Genomic DNA, 26,802 nt, shown 5'->3' on the forward strand with positions numbered 1-26,802 from the left:
GCATCTGCGCCATCTTCATACTTGGCCTGAGTTTTGGGGAAGTACCGAGGACGGCTTCTGCCTTTGCTGGAGAGAGTTGGAAGTCAGGGCAGCCCTCCACAAGGAGATGATCGCCAGCTGATTCCTCAAGAAAGGGAGGTGGTCTCCACATGGGCAGAGCAGGGCAGCATGCACAGACCTGGGTGTGGGTCTGGGGCATGTGCATCTGAGTGGGGTCTGCTGGGAGACAGCAGCGGTGAGGTGTGAAGGCAGTGGGAATTGACAGGATAAATTATCACTAAGGCGATGCTGGGAAAACATTAAATTGGGATTCTCTGGGGTAAACGTGGACTTAGGGTGACCCTGGCCGTGGGTGTTTTCAGGCTCTGAAGGCAGAGATTTAGGAAATTGGGGCAGAGCTGAGCCCCAGACGAGGATGAAGACCACCCTTGGGATGTTAAATGAGACAGGGGTGGAAACCCAGTGAATGTCGTGGGGTCAGTCCAGCAGGAAGGCAGCAGAGGAGACCGGTGTCCTCAAAGGCCCCGTGGGGCCTGCCTCTCAAAGTGCTGGGATTACAGGCATGAGCCACTGCTCCCTGCCGATACTTTTCAAATTTCTAAGTACTCTCTCTCATACCCAATCCCATAATTTTTTTTTAACCAGGTTTATGGCTATATTTTTTCCAAGGGAATCAGTTACCTGTTTGAATTGCAAATAACACCGTGTATAAAAACCGAAACTGCCAATTTGCATAGAAGTTTCCAAATATCCAGTTGGTTTGAGCCTTGCATTGCAGTGTCACTACCTGCTCTTAAATTTCTACACCATGTATAGATAGCGAGGCAGGGACGGCTCGCACATCTTCAGGTTTCGATTCTACTAACTTGGGCTATATTTTCATTTATTTTGGCACACCTGTGGGTGTGGCAAGCAATGCCTGGGCACTTATTTTGAAGCTTGTCCAATAACAGTTGGGAAGATTTTCATATTTTTGGAATTTTTATAGTAATTGTTATAATTTACAAAGAATTTAAAATTGTGTAGTCATTATTTTGCTTTTTTCTAGATATGCCCCGAAACAGGGCTGCTAACTATCATTCTACATCACAGGATTCAGAACAGTACCCTTTTGGAGCAGATGCCTGTAATCGAGGAATTCTGCCTAGTCAGTTCACTTGAAGTGTGTTTATAAGGTTTTCTTCATCCTAGTTGGCACCTGTGGCTATAGTTTGTTTTCACTGCTGAGGAATATTCCATGATGGAAACCGTAATTCATCTGTTTTTCATATCGGTGGACATTTGGATTATTTTGGGAGGGTGTGTATGTCTATTCAGCCTTCATTTTTTCAGGATTTTTTGTAGAAGATAATGTAACAGTGTAACATCCTCTGGTACGGAGCCAACACGAACCCTGATTACAGCCACACAGACTCACACACAGACTCTCAGGCCCATGCCGCCACTCCCGGCTACTTTTTGTCTTTTTAGTAGAGACGGGATTTCACCATGTTGGTCAGGCTGGTCTCAAACTCCTGACCTCCTGATCTGCCTGCCTCAGCCTCCCAAAGTGCTGGGATTACAGGCGTGAGCCACTGTGCCCAGCCCATTGTAATGGGTTCTATTTTGATTAATAAAGATGTGTTGCAGCCTAGTTATACAAATTTAAAATTCATGGTCCAAAACCACAATTACTTTTGCACCAACCTAATAATTTAAAATTAAAGAGGCCTTTATATTAGAGAACCCATGGATGATAAAATCATAAAGAATATTACAATCTCCATAACCCAGAAACTTGGTAACTTAGACCAACTGGATGAATTAAAAGACACAATCTATTAATACTAAAACACAGGACAAATAGGTAATCTATATATATTGATATCTATTAATAAAATGGAATCATTACCTAATAACCTTACAGAAAACTTATACCATAAATCTGACATTCTGTCATATTATTCTAACTGGTGGGATTCGGGGATTTCCATTTTGATAAGAACATAGGTGAGTCGCACACACCTAATTTTGGTGCTCATTGTTCAGAAAAGCCATGTCCACTATAGCATACTGCAGAGCAATGCGTTATGGAGAATTTAGGCAAGATAATATGATTTTCAGAGTTAAAGAAAGACAACCTGATTTATGTACAGTAATTCCTCATAATATCGTAGGGGATACCATATTTAAACTTTGGGGTATCCCCAGATATAATTCTTATTTGAGCCACATGAATTTCAGACACGGAGGCTTCCCAACTTTGGTGGCTTTCTATAAATGTGGAAGTTAATTCACAATCTATTTTGTGGAGGCATAAAATTCAATGAGCACTCATTTAACCTTTTATTTTAAATATTATTTTTGTAAACTTTGCATTTCCAATTAGTTGAAATTGTAAACCGGTTTCAGTTCTTATCCACTTTTTTTTTTTTTTTTTTCCCTGAGACGGAGTCTTGCCCTGTCACCCAGGCTGGAGTGCAGTGGCATTGTCTCGACTCACTGCAACCTCCGCCTCCCAGGTTCAAGCGATTCTCCTGTCTCAGCCTCCCAAGTAGCTGGGATTACAGGTGCCTGCCACCATGCCCGGCTAATTTTTGTATTTGTAGTAGAGATGGGGCTACCCCATGTTAGCCAGGCTGGTCTTAAACCCCTGACCTTGTGATCTGCCCACCTCAGCCTCCCAAAGTGCTCGGATTACAGGCTTGAGGCACCGCACCCGGTCTCTCCACTCTTTTTAGGTGGAGGGGAGTAAGGGTTTCTTGGAATTAGGAGGAACCCCCATGTACCCAACCCATTTGGGTAAATTTCTTCCTTCAGAGTTTTTCACATCAGCATCACCATTGTTAAAGGCCTCCCACATGGTAATAATTGTGCTATAGGGTTTTATAAACGTGAAGTTTATGTTTGGCTGAATGAACCTCCTTGCTGTGGCACAAGGGGGCCATAGGTGTTTTCACCAATTATGGAGCAGGTTCACTGTGCAATGGCTACCAACTTTTCTGAGTACAATGAGGCCAAATACATTCATAGATAAATTCCATGAAGTGAATTTATTACTTACAAATAGCAAACAAAAGACAACAGAAGTCTAGGATTCAATATGAACCACTACCACAAGATCAGGAAGGCTACCCAGAGCAGATGGATGCAGTTTTGACTATAAATGCTTCACTCGCACTACAACTGAGGGACCCCAGAAAGCAGCCCACATTGGGTTTTCTCCCAGGATGTGGTTTGCTGGACACAAGTGTTAAAGGCCATTCTGTTTCGAGCAGGGCCTATAACAGAGCCTGGGCTGTTCTGACCAATGTCACTTGATTATCAGGATATTGCCTTCCCAGCATATCATACAGTGATCTTGAGAACTACCAGTAAGAAGGGGAAGAAAATGGCCCTGCACCCTTAAAACTGAAGGATCAGGATATTTGCTGTGACAGAGGCACAGACAGTAGCGACAGTGTTCTTGTGAGCCATCTACTAGTTCTCTTAACCGGAGCGTGGCACCAGACCGCTTTTCTATTTCCTTTCAATGGAAACTATTTCGGAATATTTTGAATTTCTACATCTATAGAGTTGTGGCACATGATCACTGGCAGTGTGGACTCTCTGCATGGTTAAAGGAAAGAGTTCAGAAGCCCATCAACCCACATTGGAGGAGACCACCTAATCCTCCAGAGAGTGCCACTCCATCTTCCTGGGGTTAGCTCCACATGCAGTAAGGCCACTATAACTAAGGCCGTCAAGACTTGCAGTCCGAAGATGAGACTTTTGACATGCTGATAAGCAGCAGTGATAAGAAAAGCCCACACACTGGCCAGGAATTTTTCAATGAAAGCAGCCGAGACGCTTCTTCATATGCTTCGGTAGGGGCTAATATCAAACTATTTCTTCCCATTTTCTTTACTCAGCAGTGCCTGAACCATGAGGCACCATAGATGTATACCTCATCAGGAGGGTGTATGGTACAGCAGGAAGGGGAGCAGCAGCACAAGAAGCAAACAAGGCCACTACTTCTGCTTACATAATAACTATTGTCTTGGAGTATAAAATAGTTAATAATGTTCACATGGCTGCCCTCAGCATACAGAGATGGTGACCAGAGCAGATGCAGGGACTACAGAGATACAGCCTGATTCTTGCTAATTAGGACTTAAGTGCTGGCTTATGTGCTGTGCTTTTGTGTATTCATAAGCCAGGGCCTCAAAACTGCCTGCTCAGCACAGGCCAAAGGTCATGCTGGGGTGCAGTTAAACATTGATGTCTAGGAGATGAGAGCATTTTAGTGTGGGAGAAGATGACAACACCTGAAGACCACAAAACACTGTGCAGACCAAAGGGAACGCCCATCGTCAGCTCACGGTTCTGACCCAGGTGACTGCTGATGTGTTACGGAACAGTCAGCCCACAGCAGGTAGGTCAAGTTGAGCAGGTGTCCTGCATGAGGGCTGATCCATTCCATTCGTGTTGCCAATTGTTTCAATAGCATCTCATGCACCCCACTGGTGAGGAAGGAATTAGCACCCTACGTTTACTGGCACCGTTAAACACATAACATCTATTACTAAACAGATAAACCAGACATCAGTTATTAATTACATAGAGGAGAATGGTGTAAGCTCCCACAGGCTCAAACAGGGATTAACTTGAGCGCAGAGAGTGGTATAGCATTAAAAAAGTGAGGATATTCCTTTTCTTTTTTTTTTTTTTTTTTTGACACAGAATCTCGCTCTGTCACCCTTGGTGGAGTACAGTGGTATGATCTTGGCGCACTGCAAGCTCCGTCTCCCGGGTAAATTGTATGTATTTAGGAATTAATACCAACTCCTTATTAGCAAAAAATATCTTTACATCAAGAGTAGTTTTTCATTTAATAAATAGGTGGAATGTGTATAACGGACAAGGGATAATCAAAATTTGCCAAATGAGGCTAGTAAGATAATCCCAAGAATTCACAACCATTATTCACTGGTCCATTAATCACAGGACAATACATACAAATGAAACTTACCTGGCCGGGCGCAGTGGCTCATACCTGTAATCCCAGCACTTTGGGAGGCCGAGGCGGGCAAATCATGAGGTCAGGAGTTCAAGACCAGCCTAGCCAACATGGTGAAACCCTGCCTCTACTAAAAATACAAAGAATTAGCTGGATGTAGTGGCGGTCACCTGTAGTCCCAGCTACTGGGGAGGCTGAGGCAGGAGAATCGCTTAAACCCAGGGGGCGGAGGTTGCGGTGAGCCAAGATCCCACCACTGCACTCCAGCCTGGGCAACAGAGAGAGACTCCATCTCAAAAAGAAATAATAATGAAATAAAAAAATTAAACTTACCTACATATTAGAAAAACATCCAAATTCAACCATGAATCCAGCACATTATCAAATGAATGGACAAAAATTCTACCAACAAGCTGAAGAAAATATCTATGAAATTCAAGTACTACTGCTTAAAGAGCGTTTACAGAACTCTCACCTCAAGGTTTCCCTGCAAAACAAGGTGAAATGCATACTAGAGACTCTTTATGAATGGGCCACTGATAAAAACAATATACTTGTAACTTGTGTAACATTTCCTAGACTTTTTTCAAGCACTGCACGATAATTAATTTTCATCAGGCTTTCCAAATTAGAAAAGCTTCACTTATAGAACTTTTTTTTTTTTTTTTTTTTTTTTTTGAGACAGAGTCTTGCTCTGTCGCCCAGGCTGGAGCGCAGTGGCCGGATCTCGGCTCACTGCAAGCTCCGCCTCCCGGGTTTACGCCATTCTCCTGCCTCAGCCTCCCGAGTAGCTGGGACTACAGGCGCCCGCCACCTCGCCCGGCTAGTTTTTTGTATTTTTTAGTAGAGACGGGGTTTCACCGTGTTAGCCAGGATGGTCTCGATCTCCTGACCTCGTGATCCGCCCGTCTCGGCCTCCCAAAGTGCTGGGATTACAGGCTTGAGCCACCGCGCCCGGCCAGAACTTCTTTCCAGTGGGAGTTTTCACACAACTTTTCAAGTAAACGTTAAAACTGAAAATATTCTTGCAGTTTCTAAACTGTTAGAGTTTTAATCCTGTGTACGTTCTTGTATTTACAAGGTCCAGCCAGCTACAGTGTGCATTTTCATATGTCCTTGAGTGGGTATGAGAGAAATGAAACACTCAAACATTCTGGACATTCATAGGGTTTTTCTCAGGAATGAGCTGATGTCTTCAAATGGAACTAATACAACCGAAGGCCTTACCACAAATTTAAATTCAAAAGTCTTTTCTCCACTCTGAGCCCTCCCACATCTTCAGGAAAATCTGAAGGCTTGACCACATTTCCTACATTCTTAAGGTTTCTCTGCAGTGTGAGCTCTTTCATGTTTATGAGGGAATGGGAAAGAGTAAATGTTTGACCACATTCCTTATATTCAAGGGGCTTTATTTTTGAGATGGAGTCTCACTCTGTCGCCAGGCTGGAGTGCAGTGGCACAATCTCGGCTCCCTGCAACCTCCGCCTCCTGGGTTCAAGTGATTGTCCTGCCTCAGCCTCCTGAGTGGCTGGGATTACAAGCATATGCTACCACACCCAGCTATTTTTGTATTTTTAGTAGAGACGAGGTTTCACCATGTTGGCCAGGATGGTCTCCATCTCCTGACCTCGTGATCCGCATGCACAGGGGTTCCCCCAACCCCCCGTGGCCTTTTATGTCCTTGAAAAAGAACTAAGACAACTGAAATGTGCCGCCATGCCCAGCTAATTGTTTTCTTTGTTTTTGTTTTGAGACGGAGTCTGCCTCTGTCGCCCAAGCTGGAGCACAGTGCTGCGATCTCGGCTCACTGCAAGCTCCGCCTCCCGAGTTCACGCCATTCTCCTGCCTCAGCCTCCCAAGTAGCTGGCGTGAGCCACCGGGCCCGGCATTATTTTATTTTTTGTAGAGACAGGGTTTCACCACGATGCCCAAGTGGTTTCACATTCTTTTAATCCAGGCTGGTTATGAACTCCTGAACTCCTGGGCTCAAGCAATACACACACATTGGCCTCCCAAAGTGCTGGGATTATAGGCTGAGTCACTACACCCAACCTCTATATCATGACTTCTTTAGTGGCGAGTATCGTAAGTGGAACAAGTGTAGGCTTTACCGCATGTCTTACATTCATAGGGTTTTTCTCCAGTATGAATTCTTTCGTGGAGGTGAAGGGAACTGAGGTGACGGAAGGCTTGGTCACATTGTTTACATTCATAGGGTTTCTCTCCAGTATGAGTACTTCTATGGTTACAAAGGGAACTCAAACGACTAAAGGCTTTGCCACATTGTTTACATTCATAGGGTCTCTCTCCAGTATGAATGCTTCCATGGTCATGAAGGGAAGTGGAACAGCTGAAGGCTCTATCACATTTGGTACATCTTTCTCCAGTATGAGTCCTTTCATGCATCTTAAAAGAACAAGAAAATCTGTTTTCCCACATTCCTTACATTCGTAGGGTTTCTCTCCAGTGTGAGTTCGTCCATGTATTAGACAAGAACCGGAAACAGTGAATGCTTTACCACATTGTTTACATTTATAGGATTTTTCTCCTGTGTGAGTTCTCTGATGTCTTTCAACTGACTTGAGAAAATGAAAAGCTTTCCCACATATCGTACATTTATAACTGGATTTCCACTGTGCATTATCCTGTGTCTTCTAACACCCAGAACAGAAACGAAGAGTTTCCCACACTGTTCACATTTATATTGCTTCTCTCCATATGGTTTGTATCCTGAGTGAGCTAGGATGTGCCTGTTAAGGAGGGAATGATGTACAAAGACTTTTCCACAAATACTGCATTCACATTGTTTTAATCCAGTAGAAATGTTCTCATTCAGATCAAGATTTGGAATGAGGCTGACAACTTGTCCATACTGACTACCTTCTTTGCTTTCACGCAGTCTCTGTACCATATGATTTCTGTAAAAAAAAAATGACAAGTACATTATTGGTTGGTTTAATAACTTTCTACTCATTCATAAGTCTTCGACTTACACTGTTACCAATACCAGGGAAAATGCATTTTTGTTTTTTTTGTTTTTGTTTTTGTGCCATGACTGAATTACTTGAAAGTAAATGGGCTACTACTGAAAACACAGCTACCACCTGCATGGCTATGACCAAAATAGTAACATTCATATACACAATTTTGTAGTACTATTTTCATGTAAACTGTTTTCCAAACACTGACTGCTACACTGACGTACGTTACATTTTGGGTGAAATTTTTCTAAAAGGAAATGAATTTCAAGTGACTCTTATTTGCTTTGGTTGCTTGTTTTTAAATTCATGACATGCTAAGATTCCTTCAGAGGACTTTATTTCCTCTTCTCAGTGCAAATTATCTTGTATCTTTCCCATGTTTTTTGAAGTGATCTTCAATATTCTGGTCTTTCCGTTTTTTCCTAAAATGCAGATGCACAAAATTATGAATTATTTCAAAGTATAGAAACATTACTAGATTTCATGTTCATTGTACACAGTGCCCATGCCTGATTTATTCACCAAATCATTCACTTGCCCCATTCCCGATCACAAATAGCACTGATGATAGGGAAATACTTCTGTAATTAAGTGAAATGTGTTGTCATTCTCACCTACAGAAGCCAGGTTCCTGTAGGTTTCCTGCATCACTTCTCTGTAGAGATTCTTCTGAGAAGAATCTAGCAAAGCCCATTCCTACTGGGTAAAGTTCACAGCCACATCCTCAAAAGCCACGGAGTCCTAGAACATTCCACACATGTGGATAGAAGGAAGAGTGAGACTAAGAGCACTGGGAATCTATACTCAATCCATAAGCTGTTTACATGATTCTCAAATTTCCAAGCACTTATTTTATGACTTGATTTTCACAACTCTTACTCTGTTCACACATACTCCCTCCCACACAGCAGTACTAATGCTAGAATTAAACTATTCAAAAAGGCAACAGCAAAGTAGAAACACCCATCTCATTAGAGAATCCAGGGAGTAAGATGTGCTGCTAGGAGCTACCTTTTAACTTCACTTTGTACATTTCTAGTATCTGTCATACTAAAGTCCTACCTGATGTGCATAAGTGAGTTAATATTATCGGTCCTGAGACTACTTATTCTTAAAAATGCCTGCCCACAAAGTTCAATCTTTGTATTAGGAACTTACATTTTGGAAGGGATTCCACCAATCCAAGTAATAAGAATGACTCACTGCATCTAAATGGCTTATGCAATATATTTGCCCAAACTACTTCTGCTGAAGGCCTATTATTTTGTGTCACTGCAGTGGTGCTTAGGGAACCGGAAACAAAAAGAGTCTGAACACTAAGTGTTCAATGAGTTTCCTTGGTAGACAATATTTTACATGTGCTGTCACTTGTTAACAGGGAAGGTGAGCCCATTCCATGTGATTACACCAAGAGAATAGGCTTATTAAATTTAATTGAGTAGCAAATAAAACAATAACTGATATTTAACAATACTAATACAACAATTTCTCAAATTTCTATTGCACAATGTCAAGGCAGAAAAGAAAAGGAAATACCACACATGTTTTTTAAAATGACATGAATGTCACCACTTCCAGATGCCATTCCTATGAAAACACAAATTCCCAAATCAGGTGGTTTTAGGCAAGAAAAACTACTCTTTCATACATAGTAAAAATGACAACTCTGTAATGATTTTTAGTCATCTAAAAGAGTGATGGCTTGTCTAACTTCTAAGATTTTCAAACAAAAATATTCAGGACAGCACAGTGTTAGCAGACAGATGAGCAAGCAGACCAAGGGGAAAAGTCTTAATGACCCAGCATTTATATGGAAAGTTGAGGAATGATAGAGTAGGCACTGTAGAATAGAAAAAGAAATTACATGCACTTTAAAATATGAGGCAAACCAGGCTGGCATCTACTTGGGAAAATGCATTGCATTCTTCTCTATTCCATGAACAATAATCTTATTATATATTCAAATACAAAAGATAAAACTAGAACACTTTCAGAAGTCACAGGAAGATTTTTTTTTTGCGAAGGATTAGGCAGAATTTTTTTTATGTAAGAAAAAAGTGATAAAGGAACAAATATATTAAAATTTAGGGAATAAAAAGAAAATAGAGTGGGCCAGGCGTGGTGGCTCACGCCTGTAATCCCAGCACCTTGGGAGGCTGAGGCGGGGGATCACCTGAGGTCAGGAGGTTGAGACCAGCCTGGCCAACGTGGCAAAAATCCCATCTTTTTGTTGTTTGTTTTTGTTTATTGAGTCGGAGTCTCACATTGTCCCTTGGGCTGGGGTGCAGTGGCAAGATCTTGGCTCATTGCAACCTCCACCTCCCAGGTTCAAGCAATTCGCTTGCCTCAGCCTCCCAAGTAGTTGGGATTACAGGTGCCTGCCACCACGCTCAGCTAAGTTTTTTGTATTTTTTAGTAGAGACAGGGTTTCACCATGTGGGCCAGGCTGCTCTGGAACTCCTGACCTCGTGATCCGACCACCGTGACCTCCCAAAGGGCTGGGATTACAGGCATAAGCCACCGTGCCAGGCCTAAAACCCCCTGTTTACTAAAAATATGAAAATTAGCTGGGTGTGGTGGTGGGCACCTATAATCTCAGTTACTCGGGAGGCTGACACAGGAGAATCACTTGAACTCGGGAGGCGGAGGTTGCAGTAAGCAGAGATGGCGCCACTGCACTCCAGCCGGGCTACAGAGCAAGACAGCATCTCCAAAAAACAAAAAACAACACTCAGACACCCAGATAAGAGGATACACATGTGGCCACTGTCATAAATTCTTCACCAAGCTACAAGAGGGGAACTGACATTTTGGTGAATCTTTATAAATCATCAATTTATCTATCACACTTTTATTTCACCAGTAGCATTTACAAAGCTAAGTCCTACAATTCCATTTGAAATTACCCTTAAAAAGAACAGACCTTTAAAACTTACTACACTCACTCCGGGGAAGAAATAAATACGAATTTTTAGCAAATGAAATACATCATTTTACCTAGCCTCTTTGGAAATAGTATTTTTATCTTTCAAGCTGTACTGACAAAATGTATCATACAGTCAGTGAAAACCTGAAACTCAAATAAGCGGACAAGCCTTTTCAAGGTAACAAACTCAGGGAGAGGCAGTGCTGACTCCAACGCAGACCTTTCTAAGTGTCACGGCAGGCCATTCCATCCCTCAGGACACCCATCTTGTTCAGTACTCAATGACCACCTAGGAGGCACTGGCACTGCTCTTTGTCCTCCTGTGTGCCTTAAGTGCATTTTAATATTCAGGTTCTTGCACATCCTCTCTGGGGTGGGTTTTCCTTGTCCTTTGGGACGGTTTTTCTCTCTTCACAAGTCTGAGACAAGCTAGAGCGCAGAAATCATTTCTGCCTTTTCCTCTCAATATCAGCATCCAATTGGCAAACCATCAATGTGTCTTCGAGGAATAAAAACTCAGCCTGGAGGAATAATTTTAATGACCTAACATTGTAGGTCATGACATTACATTGTATTGTCCATTAATTTTAATGTCCTAAAATTTTAATGACCCTAAGGGGTCACCATTTTAGATGAAACTATACCAGGAGATTCCTCTAAGGCCAAGAGCATCCAGCTGCTCCCCTGAGAGACTCTACCCCCTACCTCAGGCTGTCCTTGGGGATGAGATGACCCCGGGGCTGATACTCACTAGACCCTCCAATACACATGGCCACTGTGGGTATCCTGGGTCATCCCCAGACAGTTCTAAAATGCCAGGACTAGGAAAAGACAGGCGAGTGGCTGAGGACACAACACCCTGTCAGGTTTTCACGGGGGGACCTCAACCTAAAGACATTTTGGTAATATGTCCACTTACGAAAGATGAAAAGAAGAGAGGCACAAAGATTTTTTTTACAGTAGAGTGTCATGATTTATTCTCCGCTTTCCTCTCATGTAAAATGTTTGGAAACAGAAAAATATTTTGGCCAAGGTGCCTCACGCCTGTAATCCCGGCGCTTTAGGAGGCCGAGGAGTGTGATCAGTTAAGGTCAGGAGTTCGAAACCAACCTAGCCAACATGGCGAAACCCTGTCTCTACTAAACATACAAAAATTAGCTGGACGTGGTGGCGCATATAAGCCCAGCTACTTGGGAGGCTGAGGCAGGAGAATCGCTTGAACCCGGGAGTCAGAGGTTGCAGTGAGCTGAGACTGCATCATTGCACTCCAGCCTGGCGACAGGGTGAGACTCCGTCTCAAAAAAAAAGAAAAAAGGAAAAATATATATATATATGTGGATATATGTGGATATATATGTATATATGTGTGTGTATATATATGTATGGTTTGCTTCCTCATTCACCTTATCAAAGACTCTCATTTACGCCCCTCCCCTGGACCCCAAACCACAAACCATGACTGCGGTACCCGTTTATGAATCGCGTTTGCTCAAACGCGCCGTTTAACGTTTTAACAAAGCCTCAGGTTAATTTTAGGGGGAGAAAGGTGGGACCGGAAGCTCCATGAACCACAGCCCCTCCCACGCTGGAATCCCGCACACCGAGTCGGGATCTCCCGGATCACCCTCCCGTGCTCACCGCACTACCTGGGTGGGGGAGGCGCGGGGTTCCCGAGAGGGCTCCGGCCGGCGGAAGTGGCGCCCGCAGGTACAGACAGGACGCAGGGGTCCCGCTGCCCGCGCCGCCCGGCCCTGCACAGAAGGGGACTGAGGTCCCGCTGCGCCCGGCGACTCGGTCCGCAGGTTCCGCAGCCGATGGCTGGTTCCAGCAGGTTTCAACCAGCCCTCTTCCCCACTTCCGGAAGCCAGGCGCAGTCCACTCACCGTTCCTCGGCTTCCCGGGTGTCCCGGCGTCAGCTAGGGATGTCCCAACACCCGCAGGTCACAGGGTGGCAGAGGCTGCTGCAGAGCCACCGGGGCTCCCAGAGCCAGGAAGTAGCAGCGGAGACTCACAGGAAGAGTCTACGGTGGCGAAGGCGAGACAAAGCGCCCGCCAGCCGGATCCCGGAAGCCGCCCTCTCCTTTCCGGCGGCGCGCCTGATTGACGGGCCCCCACTCCAGCGTCCCTGATTGTCTGGGGCTTCAGGCCCCGCCCCTTCAGGCCCTGAGTGACAGGAGATTGCGATCTCACGTGAGGCTGGATGAGGCCAGAATGACCGTTTTGGCCTAGCGGTTTATAGGGGGTGCGTCCTTCCTGCGCTGGGATCTGACCACTCAAGGAGCACATTCGCATTTAACCTTGTATACAAGATTATACCTATTTTGCGTAATAAGATATAAAATTGCAAGCAATATAATGGCAATTCTGTAACTGCCCAGTGGGTTCACCTTGCCCGCTACCTAGACAGAGCCGGTTTCTCAAGACGGGGGAATAGCAATAGAGAAGGAGTAATTCACGCAGAGTCGGCTGTGCGGGAGACCGGAGATTTGATTTTTATTTTATTTTATTTCATTTCATTTCATTTTATTATTTCTGAAACAGAGTCTTGCTCTGTCGCCCAGGCTGGAGTGCAGCCTCGGAGTTTTATGATTATTCAAATCAGTCTCCCTGAGCATTTGGGGAAAAGAGTATTTAGAAAGTTTATTTTGCCAAGGTTGGGGATGCTTGTGCATGACACAGCCTCAGGATGTCCTGATGACAGTTGCCCAAGGTGGTCAGAGCACAGCTTGGTTTTGTTGGAGATAAATGCTCAGAGACGCAAAGTGAAACCAGCACTTAAGCAAAAGTTTTCTCAGCAACGCAATTTACCTCTGCGGAAGCGTGCTGCTCGCATCAATCACAATCGCAAGAGCACACGGAACAAAGGAAAGCAGGGGTTTTTATTCCTAATGCAATCCCTACCTCTGGCATGGGCGGGGGCCAGACCTCAAGATCTAAACTGACCCAGTTGGCTATTTGTGAATACTTTCCCAAATAAGGAAGGAGGAAGGGAATCATGAGTTACAGGTGGGACGTGTGGTTTGAAAGGGAGAAATGGGTGCAGAGCAGGTAACCAAGGGAACAGATGTGAGTTATTGATTAGAACTGACGGGGGGAAGGTTGTTTACAGTAACTAAGGGCAAGGAGACATGGAGAACAAGAAAGTTGAGTTCGAGAACAAAACACAAGAATGTTAACTTGTCGAACCTCGGAAGAGAAACTGACTGTATCTGACGGTTTTACACATTTTAGGGAGACAGGAGACATCAATCAACATATGTAAGATGAACACTGGTTTGATCCGGTACAACCTGAAGCAAAAGTGGGTCAACTCGAAGCCAGGAAGGGGCTTCCAGGTCACAGGCAGGTGAGAGAGGAACGGTTGCATTCTTCTGAGTTTCTGATGAGCCTTTCCAAAGGAGGCAATAAGATATGCATTCTTCTTAGCCAGCAGCGGATGACTTTGAATAGAATGGGAGGCAGGTTTGCCCTAAGCAGTTCCCAGATTGATTTTTCCCTTTATCTTAGTGATTTGCGGGGCCCAAAATATTTTCCTTTCCAATTTCCCCCTTTTGTTTTAAAAATATTTTGGAGAAAGCATTTTAGAAGAAAATCAGTCTTTGGTGGCAGGTTTTGTCTGACTTCTCATGGAGTAACTGAGATTACAGGCGAGTGACACCACACCTAGCTATTTTTTTTTTTTTTTGGTAGAAACGGGGGTCTCCCTCGGTTGCCCAGGCTGTCTCTGGTGCCCAACGCAGGGTTCCCCATAATCTCTACAAATAATCCAGTGAAGGAACACCAGAGCGTGGAAAGCTGAGGACGACCGACAAAGGACTCTCGAGTAGGTTTTCACTTCAAGCTCTAGGGTAAGGAGGGCGCTCGGGGAATTCCAGGGAAACCTCGGGAAAATGTGGGTGGAGCTGAGAGTAAGTTCGCTAATTACTTACGCCTTGTGCAGCAGTTACTGCGCCGCGGAGGGGTAATTGTCAGTACCCAAAAATCTCACATCTTTGTTCCGTCTGGTAGACAAGTATTCTCCTTGGTTCCCGGAATATGGAATCATGAATGTAGAAGATTGGGACAAGGTGGGATCAGACTTAAAACGAGCACAACAAGAGGGCCGCGATATTCCCGTCTCTGCTTGGTCTGTGTGGTCTGCAATTAAAACAGCCCTGGAGCCCTTCCACACTGAGGAGGAGAAGGAGGATTTTCAGGATGACATAGCAAAGTTGAATAATCAGGAGTCTAATTATCAGCTAAGTGAACCATGACAGTCTCGTTTAAAAAAGGGCGAGAAACGGGAAGGCATGTATGCTAATCTCCAGAGACTTATAAAAGAAACTGTGCCACCTACTGCACCTTTAGGGGAAGGTCTGGAATGGCCACCCCCAGGCCAGCCTCGTGAATATTTGAAAGGGGAGCAATATCACAGGGTGGGTGTACACCCCGTGTGTTTTTGGAAGCAATGTCATTCTCTCTTCTTCTAGGTTTTCGGATTCATATCACAGGCAGGGTGTACACCCCTTGTTGTATTGGAGGGAGTCTCATCCTCTTTCAACCTGCATCTTTAGAACAATATCCCATGGGGGCTGTCCATCCCTTCAATATTGGTACTAATACCATCTTCTCCTTTCCTGGATATAAGAAACAGTATCACAGGAGGCGTGTACACCCCTTGCAATATTGGTAGTAATATCACCTCTCCTTTGTGGTTATTAAGGACAAAATCCCAGGGTGACTGAACGGTTCCTACTTTATTGGGAATAATATCCACTCACCTCCTGGATATCAGGAACCATATCACTGAAGAAGTGTCCACCCACTTCGATATTGTTAGCCATGTCATCTTCTTCCCGCCTGGATATTAGGAACGATACCCCGGGTTTGGGGGCTGTGTACACCCACTGTGATATCGAAAGTAAAATCAGCCTCTTTCCTGCTGGATATTAGGAACTCTATCACAGGTGTGTGTGCACCTTCTGGGATATTGGGAGTACTATGAGCCTCCACCCCACTGCATATTAGGAACAATATACAGGGGGCAGGGTGGTTACAGCCCCTGCGATATTGAGAGCAATATTCTTCTCTTTCCCCTGTACATTAGGGTCTACATCACCGGGGTCTGTACACCTTCTGCGATATTGGGATTAATGTTGTCCTCTCCCCTATTGAATGTCAAAAACAGTATCATAGAAGGGTGTACACCCCCTGCGATATGGCCAGTAATATCATCGTCTCTACCTTTGGATACTAGGAACAACATCACAGAGGGTGTGTACACTCCCCTGCGATATTGAGCGTAATGTTATCCTCTTTTCCCCTAGATATTAGGACTGATATCCCTGGTGGTGGGAGGTGGAGTACATTAAGAACAATATCACTGGGTGGGTGTACACACCCTGAGATATTGGGTGTAGTATCCTCCTCTCTTCCCTAGGATATTAAGAACAATATCACAGGAGGGGTGTACCTCTGCAGCCCCTGTGTTATTGGGAGCAATAGCATCTTCTCCCCCTCTCGATATAAGGAAAAATATCCCAAGGTGGGTGTACATCCCCTGCGATATTGGGCGTAATGTCTTCGTCTTCCAACGTGGATATTGGGCATAGTGTCATGGGGGGTGTAAGCTTTCTTCGATATTTGGAGCAATATCACCCTCTCCCCTCAGGATTGTAGGCAAAATATTGAAGTGGTTTTACAACTCGTGTGATATGGGCAGTAATATCATCCTCTCCCCACCTAGATGTTAGGAACTATATCACAGGCAGCTGTACACTTCTTTTTTTTTTTTTTTTTTTTGAGTCGGAGTCTAGCTCTGTTGCCCAGGCTGGAGTGCAGTGGTGGGATCTCGGCTCACTGCAAGCTCCGCCTCCCGGGTTTACGCCATTCTCCTGCCTCAGCCTCCCGAGTAGCTGGGACTACAGGCGCCCACCACCTCGCCCAGCTAGTTTTTTGTATTTTTTAGTAGAGACGCGGTTTCACCATGTTAGCCAGGATGGTCTCAATCTCCTGACCTCGTGATCCGCCCGTCTTGGCCTCCCAAAGTGCTGGGATGAGAGGCGTGAGCCACCGCGCCTGGCCTCGGCTGTACACTTCTTGTGATATTGGGAGTCATATCATCCTCTCCCATCATGGATATTCAGAACAATATTACAAAGGAGGTGTACACCCCCTGCCATATTGAGAGTAATATTATGCTCTCCCCTTCGGGATACTAAGAACAATACCGCAGGAGGTGTGTACAACCCCTGTAATATTGAGAGTAATATCATCCTCTCCCCCTGAATATAAGAAACAATATCACAGGAGGATGTACACCTCCTGTGATATTGGGAGTCATATCATTTTCTCTTTCTCTGGATATTCGGAACAATATCACAGTGGGTGTGTACACCCCCTACGATATTGCCACTAGTATCATCGTCTCCCTTCCAGGATATAAGGTATACACCCCTTCGTGATATTGGGGGTAATATCTTCCTCTCCCCCACTGGCTATTAGGAACAATGTCACAGAAGGGTGTACACCCCCTGCTCTATTGGGAGTGATATAGTCCTCTCCGTCCCTGGATATTAAGAACAATATCACTAGGGAGTGTACACCTCCTGCAATATTGAAACTAATATCATCCTCTCGCCTCCTGGATATTAGGAACCATATCACAGGGGTGGTGTACACCCCCTGCAAAATTGGAAGAAATGTCATCCTTTCCACCTTTGGATGTTAGGGACAATATCACGGGGGAGGACTACACCCTCTGTGATATTTGGAGTCCTATCATCCTCTCCCACTCAGGATATAAGGAACGAGATGACCGAAGGGTTGTACACCCACTGCGATAGTTTCAATAATGTCATCCTCTATCCCCTGGCTATTAGGAATAACATCATAGAGGGGTGTATACTTTCTTCGATATTGGGAGTAATATCCTCTCCCCACCGGATATCAGGAACAAGTCTATTAATTATTAATATTAATAAATATAAGAAAAATTAAGAGTAATCATCGATGTTAATAATCACAATAAAGATAGTAAAAATTAATACTGGTTAAAAATGTTAACGATTAGTATTAATAATTAATAGTAATATCACTGTTAATAATAAAATAATGATATCAGCAATAATGTTACTTAAATCAATACTAAGTGATGCTGGTAATAAAATAATAATTAATATTAAGAACTAATAATATTGTTAAACGTGATTAATGTTAATAATTAATTTTAAGTATGCATAATCATATATTTAAAATAATTATCCATAATTAATAAATGGATTACTATTAATTAATAGTATCATTGATAATTATTAAAATCGATCATTGATGTTTAATAATTAATTATATTATTACTCCTAATACCGCACGGGGTGTACACCTACCTGTGATGCTGTTCCTAATATCCAGGGACGGAGAGCATGATTTTAGTTTTAATATTGCAGTAGGTGTACACTCACCACGTGACACTGATCCTAATATAAACGGGGGTAGAGTATGACATGACTCCAAACATAGCAATGAATGGACAGCCACCCGGTGATACTGCTCCTAATATTCATGGAAAGTGTGTATTATATTACTCCCAATATCACAGGGAGGGCACAGCTCTTCTGCGATATTGTTCCTAGTATCCGGAGGGGGAGAGGATGATAATAATTCGCAGGCTGTGTTCACCCGCCCAGTGATATTGTAATTAATATCCTGGGAGGGAGAGGATGATATTACTCCCCGTCGAGCAGGAGGTGTACACCCAGCCTGGGATACTGTTCCAAATATCCATGGAGGGGAGCGGTTGATATTACTCCAAATATGGCAGGGGATGTACATCCACCCTGTGACATTCTTCTCAATATCTCAAGGCCGAGAGGCTGATATTACTCCCAGTATTGCAGACACTGTACACCCCCGTGTGATACTCTTCCTGATATCCCGAAGGGGAGAAGACAGTATTAATCCCCATATTGCAGGAGGTGAACACTCACTCTGTGATATCTTTCCGAATTTGCATGGGTAGAGAGGATAATATTCCCAATATTGCAGAAGATGTACACACCCCTTCCCCCTGTGATATTATCCTGAATATTCCAAGGCACAGAAGATGATGTTACTCCCAATATCGCAGAAAGTGTACACCCCCCAGGGATGTTGTTCCCATGATCCAAGAGGGGAGAGGATGATACGACTTTCAATATCGCAGGGGTGTACACGCCCCTGGTGATGCTGTTCCTAATTTCTACCTGGGAGAGGATGATATTACTCCCAATATCGCAGGGGTCATAAACACTCCTTTGATATTGTTCCTAATATTCAGGCGGGGAGAGGATGATATTCCTCCCTATATTGCAGAGGGTGTACACCCGTCTTTGATACTGTTCGTAATGTCTAGACGGGGAGATGATATTACTCTCAGAATCGTAAACACACTGTGTGTCCACCGTGGATCCTAATATCCAGGGAGGGAAATTACTCCCCAAGACGTGGGGGGTGTCCACCCCGCCTGTCACATTGTTTCCTATACCCAGGGAGGAGAGGATGATATCGCTACCAATATCGAAGAAGTGTACACGCCCCCTGTGATATGGTTCCTAATATCTTCGTTGGGAGAGGATGATATTACTCTCAATATCACAGGGGTTGTCCATCCCGCCTGAGATATTGTTCCTACTATCCAGAATAAGAGAGAATGATATTACTTCCAATAGTGCACGGCGTGTCCCCCGCCATGTGATATTGTTCTCAAGAGCTAAAGGAAGAGAAAAGAATATTATTCTTTGTACTGCAGGGGGTGTACAACCAACTGTGATATTGTGAGGCACGCCTTGTGAAAACAAGAAAAACTGGAATTTGATGAGACTCCAGTACCACCTGGGCAGCTCTGCCTTCCCCCACAGTCTCTCCAGCTCCCTTTTCTGTCCCGTGGGTGTAGGAGAACAGCTCTCCGCAGCAGGGTCCCACCCAGGGCTTCAGAGGACTTGATGGATTCACTCTTTCCTTCTGTTAGCAACACCAGGCACGGCTCTCTGCTGCGGATACTAACAAAACATTTTCTCTGTTTAATTTCTGAAAGGAATTTCTCTGGGATTTCCTGAACCATCAGGAGGGTCCCCGCATAAGAGATCATTTAAGCCACGGGGAGATCAACTTACATGAATTTTCAAAAGAAACAACTAATCAGTTGCTTGCATTTTCTGTTGTACTGTTACTCAGATCTGTTGATGAAGGTCTACTATCAGTTTTTAAGGTAATTTACAGGGAAGAAAATCATTAATTAGATTAACTCATTCAGCTATGAAAGGATATAGTTTATTTTTCAAATGTAATTAACTATTAATCATCTTTTAGTATATCTGAGTTACGGTATCCTCCATCAGAAAAAAAAGTGACTGGATTACACATAAGTTTATATTCTCTATCACAGATCAATCAATATTAATCTTAGCTAAAATAATTTAACTTGTTTCTTAAAAACACATTTGCTTTTGTATGTAACAGCAGCTAAGTATTGAAAATCAAAGAGCAAATTATAAAACAGGATTAACCAAATATTAGGAAATTTTTACAGATGTTTGCTGCATCGATGGGGTAGGATATTTGCATCATCAATAAACTAATTCTTTTATTATTTCAAAGTAAATAATTTAGGTTAGAATATTTGTTATTGACATTTTAATCTTTTTTCAGATTATACATTTGACAGTTATTTTTAAAATGTTTAAATGTTCAAAGAAAAATTACTAGAAATAGAAAAACTAAAGTGAAAAGTAACAGCCCTCAAGAATTCCATCTCCCAGAAATAACTACTGTTAATAATTAGGTAGTGTTGCTCATTTTTGCTATGAGTGTACCAAAGTGAGTTCGTAGGAAGGTACGTTGTGTTTCATAGCTAGCATTTTTCATTAACAGTGTGTTTTGGGCATCTTTGTTCTGCCTTATTCTTTTTGTCAGCTGTTTGATATTCCATTTTATCAATATGTTATTATTTACCTAAGCAGTCCTTCATTGATGGATGAGTTGTAATGTTCCTGATGTAGAAAATTCCTAATTATTATGCTGAAATGAACATCTTTGTTCATTTGGGCACTTATGTAAATACTCTTAAAAAGTAAAGTTCTAAGACAAAAGATATCAATAAGGTTTTTTAAATTCTTTTCTTTTATTTATTTATTTATTTTTTTTTTATGAGACAGGGTCTCGCTCTGTCGCCCAGGCTAGAGTGCAGTGGTGCAGTCATGGCTGATGATAGCCTCGACCTCCTGGGCTCAAGCCATCCTCTTGCCTCAGCCTCCCGAGTAGCTGGGACCACAGGCACGAGCTATCATATCCAGCCAAGATTATGTTTTTATTTTCATTCTTTTTTTATGTTTACTAGATGTTTACAATTATTTCATTAATTGCCTATTAATGTATTTTCTCCATTTATTTCAGTTTCATTTTTCCCACTGGTTCATTAGCCTTATTTGTATACATATTGCTTTGTTATTTGTTCATAGGTTTTGATTTTTCTTTTCTCTGGCTTCACATTTGGAGTCATTCTGAAAAGAATCTTTGCTTTTCAAAATTAAAAATATAAGTATACATTTTCTCTGGTACTTCTATTTTTTCTTTTTTCTTTTTTTTTTTTTTTTTTTTTTTGAGACAAAGTCTCACTCTCTCACCCAGGCTGGAGTGCAGTAGCACAATCTCAGCTCACTGCAACCTCTGCCTCCTGGGTTCGAGCAGTTCTCTGCCTCAGCCTCCCGAGTAGCTGGGATTACAGGTGCCTGCAACCACGCCCGGCTAGTTTTTTTGTATTTTTAATAGAGGTGGGGTATCATCATGTTGGTCAGACTGGTCTTGAACTCCTGACCTTATGATCCACCCGCCTCAGCCTCCCAAAGTGCTGGGATTACAGGCATGAGCCAACGTGCCCTACCTATTTTTTCTTTATTTTCCATTTACGTCTTTGGATCCAACTGGAATTTATTTCATCTTGAGAGTAAGGTACAGAGTCTAGCTTTACTTTAAAAAAAATTAATAGTTATTATTCTGTGTAAACTTGGACAAACATAAAACCCCAAAAACAAATAAGAACACCTCATGGATTGAGTTAGGGATAATTGACATTTTTCACAATATTGAAGCTTATTCAGGGACACAGTGTCTCCCTATCTTCATTCCTCAAGTCCTTCCATCTACGTGGCACCTCCAGCCTCCCAGGTGGCTGCTCAGGTTGGAAGCCTCAGATTCCTCTCCTCTCTTCATACTACGTCCTTGGAACAGGTTTTAGAAATATGTTCCACAGTCCGGGCACGGTGGCTCATGCCTGTAATCCCAGAATTTTGGGAGGTCAAGGCAGGTGGATCACCTGAGGTCAGAAGTTCGAGACCAGCCTGGCCAACATGGTGAAACCCTGTCTCTAATAAAAATACAAAAACTAGCTGGGCATGGTGGTGGGTGCCTGTAGTCTTGAGAATAGCTTGAACACGGAAAGCAGATGTTATAGTGAACCGAGATTGTGCCACTGCTTTCCAGCCTGAATGACAGAGCAAGACTCCGTCTCAAAAAATGTAAAAGAAAAAAAAAAAGAAATATGTTCCACATCTGCTTCTTCCTGTCCCTCCTGTGCCACCACCTGGCCATACCGCCTTGGTCCCTCCCTGGAATGTCGCTGGCACTGACTGGTCTGCCCACCGACTTCTGCGAGCCCTTCCCCTTGTCATAACACAGCAGCCAGACTGATCCTTCCCCAACATGTCATCCTCTCCTCAGAAGCCCTCAGATGGGTTCACGTCTTGGAACAGAAGCCAGGTGCTCTGCAGTGGCACACATACGCCGCTCTGCAGTGGGATATATATGCTGCTCTGCAGTGGCACACATACACTGCTCTGCAGTGGGATACGTAGGCTGCTCTGCAGTGGCACACATACGCCACTCTGCAGTGGGATACATACGCTGCTCTGCAGTGGCACACATATGCTGCGTGTGGGTCTGCCCTGTGGGGACATCACCCGTGCAGGCACATGTGTGTGCCTCCCGTGTTCCGCCCAGCACACTCCCTGGTGCACTCCAGGCTCTCACACATCTGAGTGAAGGGAAGGCCAGCACATTTCTTCCGAAGTTAACATCTAGCTACTTGAGTTGTTTGTTTTGTGCTTTTAAGAATTGTAGGTAGCAGGCCAAGTGCAATGGCTAACACCTGTAATCCCAGCACTTTGGGAGGCCGAGGCAGGTGGTTCACCTGAGGTCAGGAGTTCAAGACCAGTGTGGCCAAACGTGGTGAAACCCCGTCTCTAACAAAAATACAAAAAAAATAGCCAGACGTGGTGGTGGGTGCCTGTAATCCCAGCTACTCAGGAGGCTGAAGCTGCAGAATCACTTGAACCTGGGAGGCAGAGGTTGCAGTGAGCTGAGATCGCACACCAGTGCACTCCAGCCTGGGCAAAAAGAGTAAGACTCTGTCTCAAAAAAAAAAAAGAAAAAAAAAGAAAAAAGAAAAAAGAATTGTAGGTAGTTACAGATTTTTAAATTTGTCAACTATCAATTCACTGACTTTGTTTCTCATAGGTTTTAGTTGACTGACTTGGATTTTTAAGTTATGTGGTTATATCAGCTTCAAATAATGTAATTTTTATGCTTGTAAAAATATGTATGTGCTTAGCAATTAAATGATTATGTGATTTTTCTTTAGTTGTATTGTTTTTTAGTGTTTAAGTAACTATTTCCTAGTTAAATTTCCAATTGTTTGGAATCCTTTTTTTCTTATTCATCTCCAGTTTTGTGCACAGAGGGTGGGTGTGGCATTTGTGATCTATTATTGTTAATGGTATCCATTTAAAATCATTTTGTTGGCTGTGATTTCCTTGCGATGTGAAACCTATTTTAATGCAGCGTTTGCTTTTCTAGCTGCAAAAAATTGTTTGAAGAAAGATAATGAGAAATGGGGACTCGAATTGGCCTACAGTTCGATAGAAGAAAACTAAGTCTACCCAAACACGATAGTAGCCACTGTTTTCTCTAAACTAGGAAAAAGCAGCAGTAGAATTGTTGATTAGTCTTGAAGAAGGCTATAGTTCTCGCTGCTATCCGGTTTTTCAGCCTAAAAAACAGGTATGCCGAATGCAGGGTGCTGGGAGGGCTGTGTACGTCTCTGAAACCACCTGTCTTTTGCAGAGATGCTGGAAGGGTGCAGTTTGCCTGCTGAGTCAGACTTTGAGTTGGGCAGATCCAGCTTTCTATCCGGCGTGGCGTTTGCTGTGGCCCTGGCCTGGTTGCTCAGTCTTCTGAGCCTCAAGTTCCGTGTCTCGCAGTTGAAAGTAATGCAGTGCTGATGGCACTGAGGTTTTTAGTGTTAAATGGATGAGCACTGGGAAGTGTTTTTGCTGAATCCCCTGGCAGGCTTTTATTGCTGTAGGCAGTAACGCAGAGCTGGGAGCAGTTTTTATTTGTCAGTGGTGAGTAATGTCAGTTTTTCTTCTCCTACACGGACTAGCTTTTGTTAACTTACTGAAACAAACAATTTTTTAAGCATTTCTGCCAGGAAGTTCCAGTTTGGCAATCAGCGAAGGTGTTTTATTCTACATACGGGAGGATACAAGGGTAGTGCAAGGGGATGAAAAAGACAGTCCCCAAGAATATAAGCATCGTGACAGCTGTGCAGGTGAAAATTCATAAATGAGACTACCTTTAAAAGGAAGCTGTAAAATCAACACACAGCGGGTCAGGAGAGATTTGCAAAGGTGCTTTAAAGAAATGGTGCCTTGAGAAGTCGGAGGCCCCCTTGAGAATGCCTTCAGGAAAATACTGTCAGAAGGGGGTTGTCAGCAGTGAAGTTGGGAAAACAGCCTCCTGGAGGTGTGGCTTGGAGGCAGAGCATCGGGCTGCACTGGTCGGATGCCATTCCCCGTTGGCGCCGCAGATCAGCTTTACCAGTGGGGATGGCTGTGCTTTCCAAGTGCAAGCCCTTAGGAAGGTAGAGGTGGGCAGGTAGGGAGGAGGGAAGATTTAGGAAGGAAGAGGAGCTTCAAGAAGGCAGCCTTTGTCTTCCAACCAGAGCTGCTGAGGCTCCAGACCATCCTCTCCTGCGCCCCACGGTGGCTATTTGGGTCCTTACCACTTCCTGTCCCCCTCCTGGCATCTCACAGGTATTCAGGCAGCTTTGCATCCTGGGCTTCGGTTATTCCTGCTGTTGAGACCACTCACGCTCCGTGGTGTCAGCAGCCACGTTTGACTTGCTCATGTGCTAGTGGGTTAGAAATGGGGAGCATCTGCCGAGGGATCTGTCCTGTGGCCTGGCCTGGGTGTGGACGGCTGTGGTCCCCCAGGGCTTCGTGGATGTTGCGCCTGAGAAGACTGGAAGTTGGCCAGAGGCCTCATGGGGGTCCTGCAGGGACAGTCTCAAGGTGACAGCGGCTGCACCCTGAGCGCGGCCTGAACTGGAAAGGCACCTGCCCCTCTGACATGGCTTTGCATAACGTGCAGGATCTTCACACGTGCTGTGTTCTGCTGGTTCCAGGCCAGTCACCAGAGCTCGTGCAGATTTGGTGGGGTCCTCCCTCTCAATGGCAGGTGTCGAAAGAACCTGTGAATATGGTCATAGCCACCCCAGACGTTCACTCCCTACCAATCCCCTGGTGGTTTCCCCAGCCTTCCCCCATCTGTACTGAAGAACTGACACCCGCCCTCTGGTTTTAAAATGTTTAGAATTTGTCATAATTTTATAGATACGTATTTTCTAGAGAGTGATGTAACATCCATAACAATCTAAAAACAGATTTTCTAGGAAGTTACCGTGAAATCTACAAAGTCAATAAAACATTTCATCCCAGGTGCTAAGCTGTGAGGAGAGTATCAGGGTTTGGGCTCTGCTGCCTTTCCCCAAAGAACTCACTTGGGAAGCAGTCAGGTACGTGGCATCCTGGGGCCTGGCTGACCTCAAGCTTGTCTGGTACTGTTAGTTTCAGCAGCATTTCTTCTTTAGCGAGGCTGTTGGAAGATAAAAGGGGAAGGAGGAATTTCTGGGCCTTGGTGGCTGTGAGGAGCTGCAAGTGATGCTGAACGCGATCTTCCAGCTGGCCTGGGGCCCTGGTGGAGACTGAACATGGAACGAGAGGCAGGTTTTGTGGGTAGACAATGGCGTCCATGAGAACTACTGAGTAGGCAGAAAGAAAGATGGGTCTGAAGCTCAGGAGAGAAGTGGGGATGGAGGCATGCATTCTGGAATCGTAGACAACAGCAGACATACTTGTTCAGCAGGAGGAATATGCAGGTGGTTCATCGTCTCGTCATCAGACATCATTGGACTTTGCTTTTGGCATAGGGCATCGTTTCTTTCTCCACTGTCCCGTGATGGTGGCTTTTTACATTTTATATTTGGGGAAACTAAGATTCACAGTCAGGTTGCTGCTCAGTGAACCATTAACCATTATTGTGCATGGGCACTAATGTGGGCATTTTAATTGTCATGTATCTTTAAATATTTTCTATTTTTCAGATTAGAAGATAATTCTGAAACAAATGCCAGCCACTCTTTAATTACAAAAATGACGGATGAGCTGTATCACCATGTGCCTGAGAATCATTGTGTTCTAAAGGACTTGGATCATCTTCCTACTGAGACGTAAGTTCCAGGACATCCTGACAACTGTTGAAACATTGATTCTGCAGATTAGCATAGCAAACTTAGACATTTTCTATGTTTTAGATTTTATAAAGTAGTCTTAGAATCCCACTGTTACTACTCCAAGAGGAATTATGAGATCAGTTTTGACAATCTCTGTGCAAGCGTGGCACATCTGATGAGGCTGTGAATGTCACATTCTGTTTGCCACAATTCAGTGTATTTAATTAACACTTGCCGTATGTCACGGTTGTCCCTGCAGACCCACCAGTGATACGCAGCTAGTTCTGGCTCCCAGAAAGCCGCAGCCTTGCAGGTACAGAAGGAGAGTGAGGTACAG

The 26,802-nt window shown here is 43.9% G+C and overlaps 2 long non-coding RNA genes across 3 annotated transcripts; both read right to left on the reverse strand.

Moving 5' to 3' along the window:
- Positions 1 to 3,005: 3,005 nt before the first annotated feature.
- LOC141409487 (uncharacterized) lies at positions 3,006 to 12,963 on the reverse strand. Of its 2 annotated transcripts, none has more exons than XR_012430424.1 (3): positions 12,769 to 12,963; positions 8,574 to 8,700; positions 3,006 to 7,896 (listed from the first exon to the last, which is right to left on the reverse strand). It is a non-coding gene; the product is annotated as an uncharacterized lncRNA (long non-coding RNA). The 2 variants fall into 2 exon arrangements; XR_012430425.1 differs by lacking the exon at positions 12,769 to 12,963 and adding an exon at positions 12,532 to 12,628.
- Positions 12,964 to 20,148: 7,185 nt separating this feature from the next.
- On the reverse strand, positions 20,149 to 26,406 carry LOC141409489 (uncharacterized). Its single transcript, XR_012430427.1, has 2 exons — positions 25,734 to 26,406; positions 20,149 to 25,424 (listed from the first exon to the last, which is right to left on the reverse strand). It is a non-coding gene; the product is annotated as an uncharacterized lncRNA (long non-coding RNA).
- Between the last annotated feature and the right edge of the window lie 396 nt (positions 26,407 to 26,802).

The sequence above is a fragment of the Macaca fascicularis genome, chromosome Y (assembly GCF_037993035.2).
Source record: "Macaca fascicularis isolate 582-1 chromosome Y, T2T-MFA8v1.1".
NCBI classification, from domain to species: domain Eukaryota; kingdom Metazoa; phylum Chordata; class Mammalia; order Primates; family Cercopithecidae; genus Macaca; species Macaca fascicularis.